Source organism: Mirounga angustirostris, unplaced genomic scaffold (assembly GCF_029215605.1).
Source record: "Mirounga angustirostris isolate CCGP_5_RB_7025 unplaced genomic scaffold, mMirAng1.0.hap1 SCAF_14, whole genome shotgun sequence".
NCBI lineage: Eukaryota > Metazoa > Chordata > Mammalia > Carnivora > Phocidae > Mirounga > Mirounga angustirostris.
Window position 1 is genome coordinate 2223109 of NW_026991722.1, and position 13292 is coordinate 2236400.

The following is a 13292-nucleotide window of genomic DNA, read 5'->3' on the forward strand; positions in this document are numbered from 1 at the left end:
GCCGCTCTGCCTCCTTGTGCTCTATCTCTCTGTCAAATAAATAAATAGAATCTTAAAAAAAAAAAAAAAGGAAGGGCTGATTGAGTCAAAGACTTACTGTGCAGACCCCAAGAAAGAGGGTGAACCACATGGCCATCGGGTTGAAGTTCCCAGCCTCCTAGGTGAAAGAGTGGATAAGGTTTTCTTGAAATATTTTGCTATGCAAGAATGCTTGAATTTTTAGGACAAACTATGGGTAAACCAAAAAGCTTGAGAGCAAAATAATAGCAGACAGAAGGCTCTGTCTACCCTTATTTGGAAATTCATGCTATTGAGATACATGGGCTCTGAAATGTGGGCTCCATGCAATTGTGCTCACGCTACATTTCAGAGATTTTATCCTATTGATTTGGATGCTCCGTATAATTCAACTCAATCGGAAAGGGTGCTGAGTGAAACACGATCGTGACAAGAGAGATACAGCTTCTGCACATAGACAGAATTCAATCTGAAGTACCAGGATGTATCATGACCTTCTCCAAGTCCAGGTCATACAATGTTACAAAGAAAAGGGAAATCGGTAGAGGCCCTGACAAACATTTATGCTACAATTTACTATGAGAAGTGGAGTTCAGAATTAAGGAGAAATTAAGAAGATGCACGCATGTATTGGCATTATTCCTGAGGACATGGCCAGCTACCTTTGTGTCCTTTTCCTACACTCGGCCGAGTCCTCCGAAATGCTCTCATGCCCCGTGGCGGTGACAAGGCAAGCTTCAGCCCTGCCTGCATGCAAGCACTCATTTCAAAAGAGTGGTTGTCATGAACACACCAAGCTCCCTTCGTCCAAACATCTCATACCTAAGTAATTAGGGCCCAGAGATGAAAAACTATTAGAAAAAAAAAAAAAAAGATTTTGAATGAAAATTGCCAACAATGTTCTTGCAGAATAAAGGGACAGGTTGAAGACAACATGATTACATCGATCTACGGATTTTCTCTCCCTGTGAAAAAATAAAAGTAGTGCGTGGCTTGGACGAAGGTGCTTCTAACTGCTAACCCCCATGATGTTCTGTAGCTTGACTGATCAAAGTGCAAGAAGTACGTGCCTTAGGAGTGTCACTTCCCAGCCATGATGGTTGGAGCTGGGGGAGTCGAGGACATTGCACATACAGAATTCTGGAGAACAAGTACACTCGTGTTTTAACTATTTCAATTGTGTCAGGGTGCCTCTTTTCAAGGCTTTAACTCAGCATGTTCATCAACAAAAGGAGGCCAGGATTGTGGAGGTGAAACCGATTTTGGTGCTGACATCCCAACAGCATGCAAATGAAGGGTCACAATAGGAGCACCCCGAGGTGCTCCCACATATAGGAAGAGAAGGAGCCAGGAGTCCTTTGCAAATACCTTTTGGTACATAGTGTATTGTATGACACACCTGTCACATTGTGTCCACAGACGGTAGGACTGTGCTGAAACAACACACACACACCCTACAGCATGTTTAAGAAGTTCAGAGAGCACTTCCAATGGCTCCGTTCCACCCAATGAGCTGCTCTTCCCACCAACTCGCTCCTCCCTCGAGCCCGCCGCTTCCGGCCATCCTTCCTTAAGCGATCGCTGAGAATCACTCCAGCCTACATTGACCACTCCCTTCTCAAACTCCCAGTGTATGTAGGGACTCTCAACTTCAATTTGTGAGAAATTAAAAGGCTGTCCTTGGATTCATCTAAGAGAACTGAGAGAGTAGCCATCGTCGGGGTCACAGGGCATGCTAGGGGAGACGAGGCCATAACACTTCATGTTCGTGGACCGTGTCCATCCTACTCATTTTAACATTAAGCATTTACTTTTCTTTATCTTATTATGTAATTCATGGGTACAAGCTGTTTCTTCCCCAATGAGATTCTAAGAAACTGTGAGGATTGACAGAGATAAGCATTTTCTTGCACATTCTCTCAATGTCTAATTAATACTGGAGCATAGTGAATGTTCAGCAAATATCAGTCCAAATGAATTGAGCTGAGCACGTAAAAGCCCGTCAGAAAGGTTTGATAGCATAGAAGAAGAGTGATATTGTAACTTCAAGTGTCCTACCATAGAATAACAGTGTCATCAGTGTTTGTTTGGGATGGGAAGTGCCTTTTACTTACATGTTTGGCGTTGCTGGAATGAATGCATTCACAACCACATACTTAACCAGCACCTCTTGGAAACCTACTGAGTGGAAGATCCCATCTCAGTGCTGCAGGTTTCAGATAAGTCTATAAATGTGCTCCAGGGCAGAGAGAGCAGACAAATGCACATGATACGGCAGAAGGCAGAGGGTGTAAATTCACAGACACACTGCATCACGGTGCATTCGGTGACCTCAGGAAACAAAACATGGGTATTTCTAGAAGAATTTAAGTCTACCTTCATTTTCTGAATTATCAGTGACACCCCTTGTGTGAAGGCTTGGAGTCTGGACCAGCCGCATGGACTCTCGGGGGAGTCAGGAGAAATGCAGGATGGAGAGCCCTCTCCCTGACACACCCCGTCTCGCTGACCCCTGAGAACAGGGACTAGGCTTCGATATCAGACTAAGTGCCCTTTAGTCGTCTTGATCTCACAATAACGGAGACATGATGTAGGAAAATGGATTCACTTCTGACACAAACGTCAAGGAATATATGAATTTGTGTTAAGTAACAGGAATGAGGGAGGCCATCATCAATCAAGTATGTTCAAAAACGAGATGCTGTCTGTGTTGTGCTAATGGAACTCAATTGCCTCGATGAGTCCTCATTCCCACTCTGCAAGGGAAAACGTAATCTTGTCTTTTCAACATGTTCTGCTTGCTTACGGGTCCTGGTCTCTTTCCAGTAACTATTTGTTCGCATTCTAGTGATCCTGAGGTCACTACTGAGTTCAGAGCTCCCTGACTCCCAGCCTGCCCTCCCCTGGGGCGTTCAATGACCACAGAGCATGGAAGGCCAGCCTAGGAGGCCACTCCTGGAAGCAAAAACATGGGAGGGGCCGTCCTGGCTCTACTCGGGCAAACAGCGGGCTCTGTCTTCTGCAGGAACGGCGCCTGATGGCTGCCCCTTGGCATGAGGTGTTTTCCCCTCCGTTCCAGCAGGCACCCTGTCCCAGCCCTGGCCCTGGACAGCCCTCAGGGTGACCGGACCGCTGGCTCAGGCTCAGCCCTGGCCACAGACCTAAAGGACACAGGGCTTAGGGAGTCCAGGCCAACCTCTCCCCCCCAGAGATGGGGGCTGCGCTGCTGTGCCCTCCGGACCCTGGGCATCCCAGCTATGCCTCTGCAGGGCGGTGGGGCAGGGTGGTGGTCTCCAGGTCGTGCCCTTTCCAAACATAGTCTGGACAGCGGCACAGACCTTAGGGGGAGACCGGTTCTCCACTTGAAAGGGTATTTGCTCAGGTGTCTTGCCCGCTTGGGGTCAGGCGCGGTAGGAAGGAAGCTGGCTGGATTGGTGCTCAAACACCTACTCCCTATTCTCTTTCCTCCAAACCAGGAGCGACTTTTCCTTCCCACTGGCGCCAAGGTAACCAATGGCTTCTGCCTCACCGACATCGTGGGATAGATAAAGGTTAGGCTCCGTTTGCATTTAACTTAGCTGCTGGCCGTCTTAGCACCTTTGTTCTCGGCAATAAATGTTTCTTCCATAATTCCCTGGGCCAATTCACCCTTGTCCCTGTGGGGTTTGAGGCGCAAGGAAATTCACCTTCTTCAGGATTTGTTGGCACCTTGTTCCGCCTCATGTGGAGGTGGCCACTGGGATTAGAACTCTGCTCAGGGGTCAGATTTCCAGAGCCACCCCTTCCTAGTGTCCTACCTTGGACGAGATACTTAACCTCTCTGTGCTTTCGACTTCTCTGTTAGATAGAGCTTACCACACTCTTACATCATTCTTTAATGAGATTAAAATAGTTGTTCACATAAAGTAAACAAAATAGCTTCTCATTCATGGTGTAAATGTTTAATCTATAATTATATGATTATTTTGAAAAAATCAAATGAGGATGAGAAGTAACAGAACGGCTTCCCCACCTGCTTGAGAACACCAAACAGAATTAAAGAGCAAAGATGCTAAAAGAACAGGGAATGATACAGTGTTACAAGTTCAGGACCCCACAAGTGAGGTTACTAATGCTGGGGAGCAGGGGAGCGAAGGAACATCCGAAAGACTGCTGCACAAACATCATGAAAGAACTTCCTGATCCCCTTTAGGTTGATTTCATGAACAATAAGTCGCTTGGGCTAAAATAATGAAGTGGCCAACTGTCCTCTGTGGATTCTGCCCTTTTGTATGGGATTCCAACATACTAAAAAAAATAAATAAAACTGAAATTCCAAAGTACAAAACGGATTGTTTTTTAAAGATTTTATTTATTTGAGAGAGAGAGAGAAAGAGTCACCCAGGTGCCCCCCAAAGTACAAAAAGACTTCTGTAAATTTTGCAGATGTGTGTGTGCTGGGATGATAGGTCATCCTTAACATCTCCCTTAAGGTCATTTTATAGTGAAATAGCCCACTGGGATTATGATAGGAAGGTTACTGATCGTCCTGCATTAAGAAAGGAAAATCTAAACTTGCCTACAATTTTTCTACGATTGCTGTAAGAAACTGAATACTTTCATTGTGTAATTTGGAAAGACCCCAAACTTCACTCTCTTGTGAAGGGGGAATGGGGGGTGTGATCTAGAGCAGCAGGGGGACGGGGTCCAGAGCCACCTTGCATTTTGTCTGCTGGGACCCTGGAATCACCTGACCAGTCTTTGCTTCAGTGTCTTCATCTAGAAAATGGGCCATAACAGTCCCCAAAGTCACTTAAAATCGATACTAACCTGACAGATCAATGTGATCGCGTATAGCTTCATATAAGAAAACCAAGCGGATTCTAACTTCATTCAAACTCCTCATTAGCAGAGGAGTAAATTTTAAATATGGAAGTGCCTTCTTAAAAAGTCCATCTAAAAGCAAGTAAGTATTTAGGAAATTGTGGTTTGAAACTAACAAACAATTTGCAGTCTGCAACTTCTTCCCAAACATTGCCATCAGCCCCCAATATACTAATTAATCATTTATTTGAATTATCTGTTCATTTCCCGTTTAGATGAGGCCTCCTCTCAAGACCCAATTTAACATTCAACTCAGTGAATCTGGCTTATAACAGTGCGTGCTGATCTGGAGAGAATCCCCACAGCCCATGGGAGGACCCCAGAGCGAGCCAGCTGTGTGGGGAGGGGTGTAATTTATTCTTTCAAGGCTCGCTCACTTAAAAGAAGACAAAACTATTTGTATCTAAATGTACTTAATGGTACAAAATCAGAAACCATAGAAATACAGAATTTATCAGCCTTAAAAAATGGTAAATCATTTAAAATCATGTTGTGATGGAAGACATGAGATTTTCGTGGTTGTTGGTCAGATCCCTTTCCCATCTCATCTCTGGAGAGGACAAAACAAATAATTGTGTTTACTTCTGTAAAACAGTGGTTTAACTAAAGTAACTAAAATATAATAGTATAAAAGCCTATAGAGAAAAAGGTTTAAGAATAATTTTTCCTTAAGGTAACTCAAATAATTTACTTTGAGTTTAGACATGGTGATGTATGTTAGTTGTTAGAGAAACGGGGTTGGATTCACTGAGGGGAAATAATAAAGTAAGGAAAATGAATCCTGTCCTGGGAGTGTCCTTGGATAGGCTCCCCCTGGGAGCAAGTGCCCTTCACTCCCCAAGGCACACTTTCACGAACAGTATTATTTTTCTGTAAAGACAATGACAAATGTAGAAGAAAAAAAAAAAAAAAAAACTGTGCTGCAGACATTTAAAAATGAGGTGGGTGTCTTTTAGGAAACTACAATTTGGTGCCCAGCTAACAGAGTACTCAGCACAAATAATTTCAGACATGTGTGATCCTAGATCATTTGCCTTTTCCATTTGGGAAAAAAAAGTGTAGTGCATACTCAAGACCCCTCCAAAAACTCAAGTAAATAGACAAGAGATCCAAGACACAGAGATCTTAAACAGAAAATGCATCAAAAAGCAATCAAACCAAAAAAAAAAAAAAAACCACAAAAAACAAAAAACAAACAAAAACACACAAAAAAACCCCGTTGGATTATAGATGAGTGATTATTCCAAACTTAAACCTTTCAAACAATAAAATGATATTTTTTAAAAGATGATCTATTTTACGTTTATTTTCTCAATTATATAGAAAAGTAACTGGAAAATGATAGGAAAATACCCAACATTTTTATAAGAAAACTATGGCCCATAGATAAATAAACTAGCATAGAATGTTATAATCTGGGGCAACAGATGGAAGATTAGGTAGATAAGGAGAGAGGTGAAGGGAGAAGGGGAAAGGATCTACCTGGCTTGACACACGAAATAGTCCAGAATGACACTAGTTTGCTGAGGTTTGATTATTTTCTCCGACATTCTCATAACATTACACGGTTCAATAGTGGAAACTTCTGCATGTTCACAAGCATTTATGCCAGTATCAATTTTCTATTTTAGAATTTATAGCCAAGCACAAAATTACCAAAAAATTTAAAATGTTGAGGTACTGAAACGTTTTTAAAAGAACACAAATGATAGAAGTTACACAGGAGCAGGTGGGGCAGCGCAAGTGAAGAGTAAGGGGGGAGGGTCTGATGTCTCCATTTTACTTCGTGGATGTTGAGAGTCACTGGGTACTTTTGACAGAGTCTGAAATACAGGTAAATACTTAAAGCTGATAGACATACACTCCGTTCACCTTTTAAGTCATCATATAAGATGGGAAGCCAAGAAATAAAGTGCATAAACACCAGTTCTAATTACAGTGGTAACTCAGCAGAAGACCAAATATTAGAGATTGTTTTATCGCAGAAGTGACTGGGTTGAACACCAGAATACTTTATTTTCTATTTAATATCATTCTGTAAGTTTTGAGTTATTCCATCATGTATATGTATGACAGGCCCACAGTCCCTTCTCTCAGCTACTTGGGGATAGATGTGTTTCAGAAGTAACATGATTTTCATGTCACGTTGTATCCCGGCAGGGCCTGGGACAGCATCTCATCATCAAACGCTCTGCATGTGGGGTGCCGCTTACGTGTTCAGGACAGATTTGACTATAAAAGATTGACAAAAACTTCATTTCTCAGCGCTGTGCGGGTTTTGTAGCTGAGGGAACTGTGGAGCTCTACTTTGCCGATAGAATGAAGCTCATGCACATCACCTCCATGGTAAAATCCAGGTGGAATGTGCCCACCGCACCTTCTATAGACTCTCATGTCCCCTTCCAATTGAAGTGTCTACTGTGGCAAAGTAAAGATAAGACACATTGACCAAAGACATTTTTCTCCTTTGAAACAACAAAATACAGGTATCTATGCAGTAATACCTACAGGGATGAAATGCTAGAGCAATTTTTGAAGGAACATTTGCTGTCAAGCATGATAAAGCCTCTGTTTGGATTTTGATGGAAGCATCTCTACTCGTTTGGCTGAGGACAGATCCAGCGGGGACACTGCTCTGATCTGCAGCATTAGCAGCAAGGAATGCGTGTCCTCCACAATTCACCAATCTTTCCACTCTGTTTTTTGTCAGGACTGATTTTACACATGATTTTTCTATCAAGGATTATGATTTTTACCTCCAGGAAGGACAAAAAAAGGTCCCACCCCAGATGAACAAAATAATAGAATGTAATGGTGGGTGTTATCACTCAATCAGACACCAGAGAATTCAGTGGAGACATTGACATTGATAGTGAAAACCAGAGAACAGGATGCCCATGATGTAGACTAAAATAACAGTTATTACCCCAATAGGTCAGAGATGCAAAGTCAGTGAAGATGGCAACCACCCGTGAACTCATCATTATTTAATCAGCCAGTAGTATTTGAGAGCTCAGTGGGAACAAGGCAGTGTCCCGGGACAGTGGGGCACAGAGCGCAAGGCATGTCCTCCGGGAGCAACAAGACTCCTTCCACCATGAAGGAGACTTGAGCCACGTATGCAGGCTAGAGAAGAAAAGATGACAGCAGGTGCATAAATAAAATCAATGTTTATTTAAATGTTAGCACCTGATTTTAGTTTTTTTTTTTTTAAAGGTAAGTTTGAGATTGTTGGTGTCCTCATGAGATCATAAATCAGACCTGAACCTGGTCCGGTTACCATAGTAACCCCAGCCCGGAAGCCTCACTGAAGTTTTGTTTGACTGTGAAAGTTTGACCTTGAAGATGGGGTGAGGAGGGTCCACCAGGCAGCTGGCCTGTCTGGGGTTTGGAGACACGGAGGAACATCAGCTCTGGCCATCTCCCATGCCTCGGGTCCCTCCTGGGTCCAGGGTCCTCTTCATGAAGGCTGTGGTGGCCACTGTCTCAGGTAAAGGAAGGGGGAATAAAGAGCCAGCATGAAATATCCCATGGACACGTGGCTTGGAATGTTTGGAAGGGAGTTGAGGTTAAGAGGTCTTCCTTTTGGAAGGAAGAGGGAAAGGTAAGATTTAGAATGGATTGTGGCCAGATTGTGGGCCACCATGCAGGACAGGATGAGGAGTCTGGAAATTATTCTATAAGGAACAAATACTGGTGAGTGGTGTGGGGTCCTGAGGAGCAGAGCTTAGGAAAATGAATGAGATTACAATGTGTAAACTGTAGGAGTAGAATAAGAACACTGTGGACAGAAATAATAGGTTTCTAGTATAAGTTTGAAGGAACAGAGGGTTAGATGAGGCAACTGGAAAATACGTAACTGATTGTGGAATAAACCTTCAGGTAAGTCGTGATGATGTGTCACTGACCCACTGTGGGAGAGAAGGAGGATCCCCAGGTGGCTCCCAGTTTTCACGTCTCAAGACAGAGCCTTGACATACGACAGGTTTGAAGACAAAAATCCATTTGGATTGTAAGTAAGAGAAGAGTCTGGTCTGTTCCGCAATGAGAGGACAGGAAGCAGTCTGGGCAGATGTAGATCCAGGATCCAGGTATAGATTGCTGAAACCAGAAGAGCTGATGTGATCACCAGAAAAGAAGAACTGCAAAGAAGCTCAACAACTGAGTGGCTGGCACACTAGGGAGCAGACAAGGGAAGAGATGAGAGAGAAGAGAAAGACAGAGAAAGCAGTAACCAGGGAGAGCTTCAGGGTCATAGAGCAGGGGCTGCAGGTCATCCACGGAACGACAATTAGCTAAACAGGACCAGACAGACCGTCCCCACCACCAGGAGAAGGATCCATCGCTCACGAGGACAGATCGGTAGGATGAAGAGAGTTAACACTTCCTATTTAGGTATATTTTCATATGTAGGCTTGTCACAGTTGCTTCCTTTGGTAAGACCTACTATAGCATTTTTAAGACTTTATTTCAAATACTTCTTATAGCAAGGCATGTCCTCTTGAACATATTGAAAAATACAAACATCTAAGACTTTTACCAAAGTAATAGATTCCATTCGCACTCTGCCTCCTGAATTATCAGACACCCCCAGCCGGCCCCACCCCCACCTCCTCTCCCTCTTCCCCATCCCCCAGCCCAGCCCAGCCCCGACCAGACCCAGCTTCTAAAACAAAACTTAAAATCTCTACTGAGCATATTAGAGACAATAGGGAAGATCCAGATAAAAGGAAGGAAAAGTGCAGAGAAAAGGTTCTCAGAAATTATGAGTTCATATCTTATATCATATTTTGAAGTCACATAAAAAAGGCAAACACACACACACACACACACACACATAACCCAACAAAAAAAAGGGACTTTAAAGCTATGAAGCCAGACATCATCAGAAATATGTCCTGGTACAATTCTACAAAAAAAAAAAAAGTAGGAAAGGAAAAAAAGAAACTCATTTCACTTAAAAATAATCAGATAATCAAAAGAAAAAAAAAACAATCAATTCTCCTACAAAATTATTATAAGAAAAAGAATTAAGTACAAAATAATGTCTCTTCGGGCAGTAAAACCATGCCAGGAAGACTTTTCCACAAAACAGTTGTACCGAAAAGGAAAACACAGACCAGTCTCACTCAGGAGATGTCAATGCAAACATCTGAGATAAAATATTAACGACCACAATGTTAGAACATATTAAAAGAAGTACCCCATGTGCAAGGAGATTTATTCCAGAAATATGAGTGGTGCAGTATTAGAAAGCCTACTGACAAAATTCATCATATTAATAGAGATAAAGAAAAGTCATATGATTTTCATAGATTATAGAAGACATTGGACAAAAATCATCACTCATTTATCTTAAAAATATTCAATAAATAGAAATTGAGGTCTATTCTTTCTTTATGTACTTTAGCCCAAAAACAGCATCTGCCTTAACAGGAAAGAACGTGAGGCTTCCGTGCGTGTTAGAGACAAGGTGTTACAAAAAGCGATCAAAGACATAGCAATTAGGAAGGAAGAACTAAACTAACTTGACTCCCTGATGGAAACAGTATAACCGAAATAAGAGAATTTAGTACAGAAGCAGATTTTAAAATCAATATAAAGAAAAAACCAGCCTTCATGTATACAAACAGAAAACAGGCTAGAAGATCTAGTGAAAGAGGCATCTGCATTAATAACAGCCAAACAATTTTTAAAATGAAAAGAAAATGCCTAATGTATTTAATAACAAAAATTCAAATATTTATCCAATAAAAATTAGAATTTAAAATTTTTAAAAATGCCATTTTCAGTAGCACCGAAAAATGAAGCACTGAGATACAAAGCTAACAAAATATACACGTAGATCTATATGTGGAAAACTCTAAAACTCTGAGGGAAGAAATCAGACGTCTAAATACCCGGAGCGCTATTCCATGAGTATGAATTAGAAGATCAGTACAAAGAGGTCCTGAAGGATAATTCCAAATAAATTCTGAAGACGTCGCTCCCTCCAGGAGGTGGAGCCTGATTCTCTACTTCATACCTGTGGATTGCACGCAATTAGTTCCCTCCAAAAAATACAAAGTGGAAACGAGGGATGGGGGAGGATGGGTAGTGGGGAAAACACGAGAGGCACTAACTCAGCGAGGAGTTCAGTTAGTGTCATCAGCAATCAGTCATACTGCTGGCATGTCCCCTTGATAGGTTACAATGTGACCACTGACAGAAGACATAGCCACACGGGGGTTTCCAGATGGGGACTCTGAGATCTTCCCTAACGTGAACGTTTACAATAATGCAACAACAGAAAATAGACACATTGTGTCTGGGTGCAGCTCCATGTCAATATATACATGTATAAATTTGTTGTAATAATTAAAGCATTCTCTAAAATTCAACATATTAGAGCCTCATTTTTAAAAATTGAAACTCATAAAAAAGAATGAAAAGATAAAGGATAATTAATAGGCTATTAATAGGAAATGTTAATAGCATATTTTAGTAAATAGACTGTATTAAGAAAGCCATACAAATTACCACTCAGTAGACTTAAGGCAATTAATATATTTTCATGTTTGATTTCCCAAGTAATCAGAAAAAATCAAATTAAATTTGAAATTTGACTGCATTGTTGCAAAGCACATATTGGCTGGATGTGGGGAAAGATGAATTCGCCCTCACTCGTGGTGGAGGCTCAAGCTTTGTGGGCACTTTGGAGAGCTATTTTTTAAAAAGATTTATTTATTTGAGAGAGAGAGCAGGGGGAGGGGCAGAGGGAGAAGGAGAGAGAGAATCTCAAGCAGACTCTGAGCTGGACAGGGAGCCCAACACGGGGCTGGATCTCACGACCCTGAGATCACGACCTGAGCCGAAACCAAGAGCCAGACACCTAACCGACTGCACCACCCAGGGGTCCCTGGAGAGCTACTTTTCAACACTCTCTCTCTGCCTCGCTCCACAAGGAATAGGCTGCCAGGCTGCGAAGGACCACTGGCAGATAGGGGACAGCAACCTAAGTTTGCGTGGTCTCCGGGTTCTGACAGGACAGTGAGCTTGGCAGGTTGCCCGGGCTGTGCACTGGCTTCCACTATTTTGATTCAGGTATGTTAGAGACAGCAACAAAGACAAGAAAATGTTCTGGATAGGCTCTTGCCTGCATTCCACCTTGGTTAATATTTATCACAGGAATTACAGAGCAGTCTAAGTGCTGACTTATTTTTTCTTCTATTCACTCCATCACTCACAAGGACCACATGATTTCTTCTCTTCCTTTGTGGCCGTTGGAACGAGGAGCCATCAGCACTTTGGGGAATGACGGACACAGGTGTTACCCAGCGCTGACTTCCAGCCATGCACCCCTTCCTCACACCCACGGGGTAGCCCAGGGTTCGGGTCACCCTTACGTCTTCCTCCTCCAAACCTTTCTAATGTCAGGGTCTCCAGCCACACTCCTGCCGGCCTCCCAGAACCACCACAGTGTGGCTTCATCTGTGTCCCCAAAGAGATAGGCTCAAGTCTAACCCCTGATCCCTCTGAATATGACCTTATTTGGAAAGAGGGTCTTGGCAGTTGTAACCAAGTTAAAATGAGGTCCTGCCAGGTATGGTTAGTGTCCTTATAAGGGGAGGGGGGCACACAGACACGCCGGCAGGGAAGAAAGCCTGGGAGCAGGAGGCAGGACGTGGAGAAATGAATGCACAAGGCAAGTCAAGGATTTCCGGGAGCCTCCAGAGGCGGGATGAGGCAGGAAAGGACTGCTCCCTAGCGTCGTTAGAGGGGGCCTGGCCCCACTGACACCTGATCGTGTTTCTGGCCTCCGGAGCTGTGAGGATGAATGTTGCAAGCCTCCCGGTATGTGACGGGGACAGGTTAACAGCAGCCACAGGAACCCACGCAGGACGCCACCGCTCAGGGCCCTTTTTGCTATGAGCAACAGCCGTGAAAGGCTCTCTAAAGAGCTTACTCTCAGAAGTTCTGTAAGGTGCAAATTCCTCTTATTTTAACAACTGTGAAAGCTCTAAACGAACCCAACCAACTCCATATTTTGTTGCATAATCCAGAGATTTCAGTGCACGCTTTCTGTCCCCTCACGTGCTTGAGCCTGCAGTGTGTACGCCGTTCACAAGCAGCGAAGGCTGCCGCGGACCGCCAGGAACTAACACAGCCCTAACATCGGGCTGCCACGTCAACAGCCCCGAGCTCCCTCCCAGGAAGCAGGGGGCTCCAGGCCAGAAGGAAGGAAGGAAGGCAGAGGGCAGAGGCGGGGGGCCTCAGTCCGAGCGCCCCGACTGCCCTGTTGGTGCTACCTCTCGGTTCCGATTTGCCCCAGGTTCAGACCCCCCACTCCCTAATCACACAACCCGGGCGGGGGGGAAGCATTTTGGGGATACACAGAAGCTGCAAAACTATAAAATCCATTTAGCTGAAAA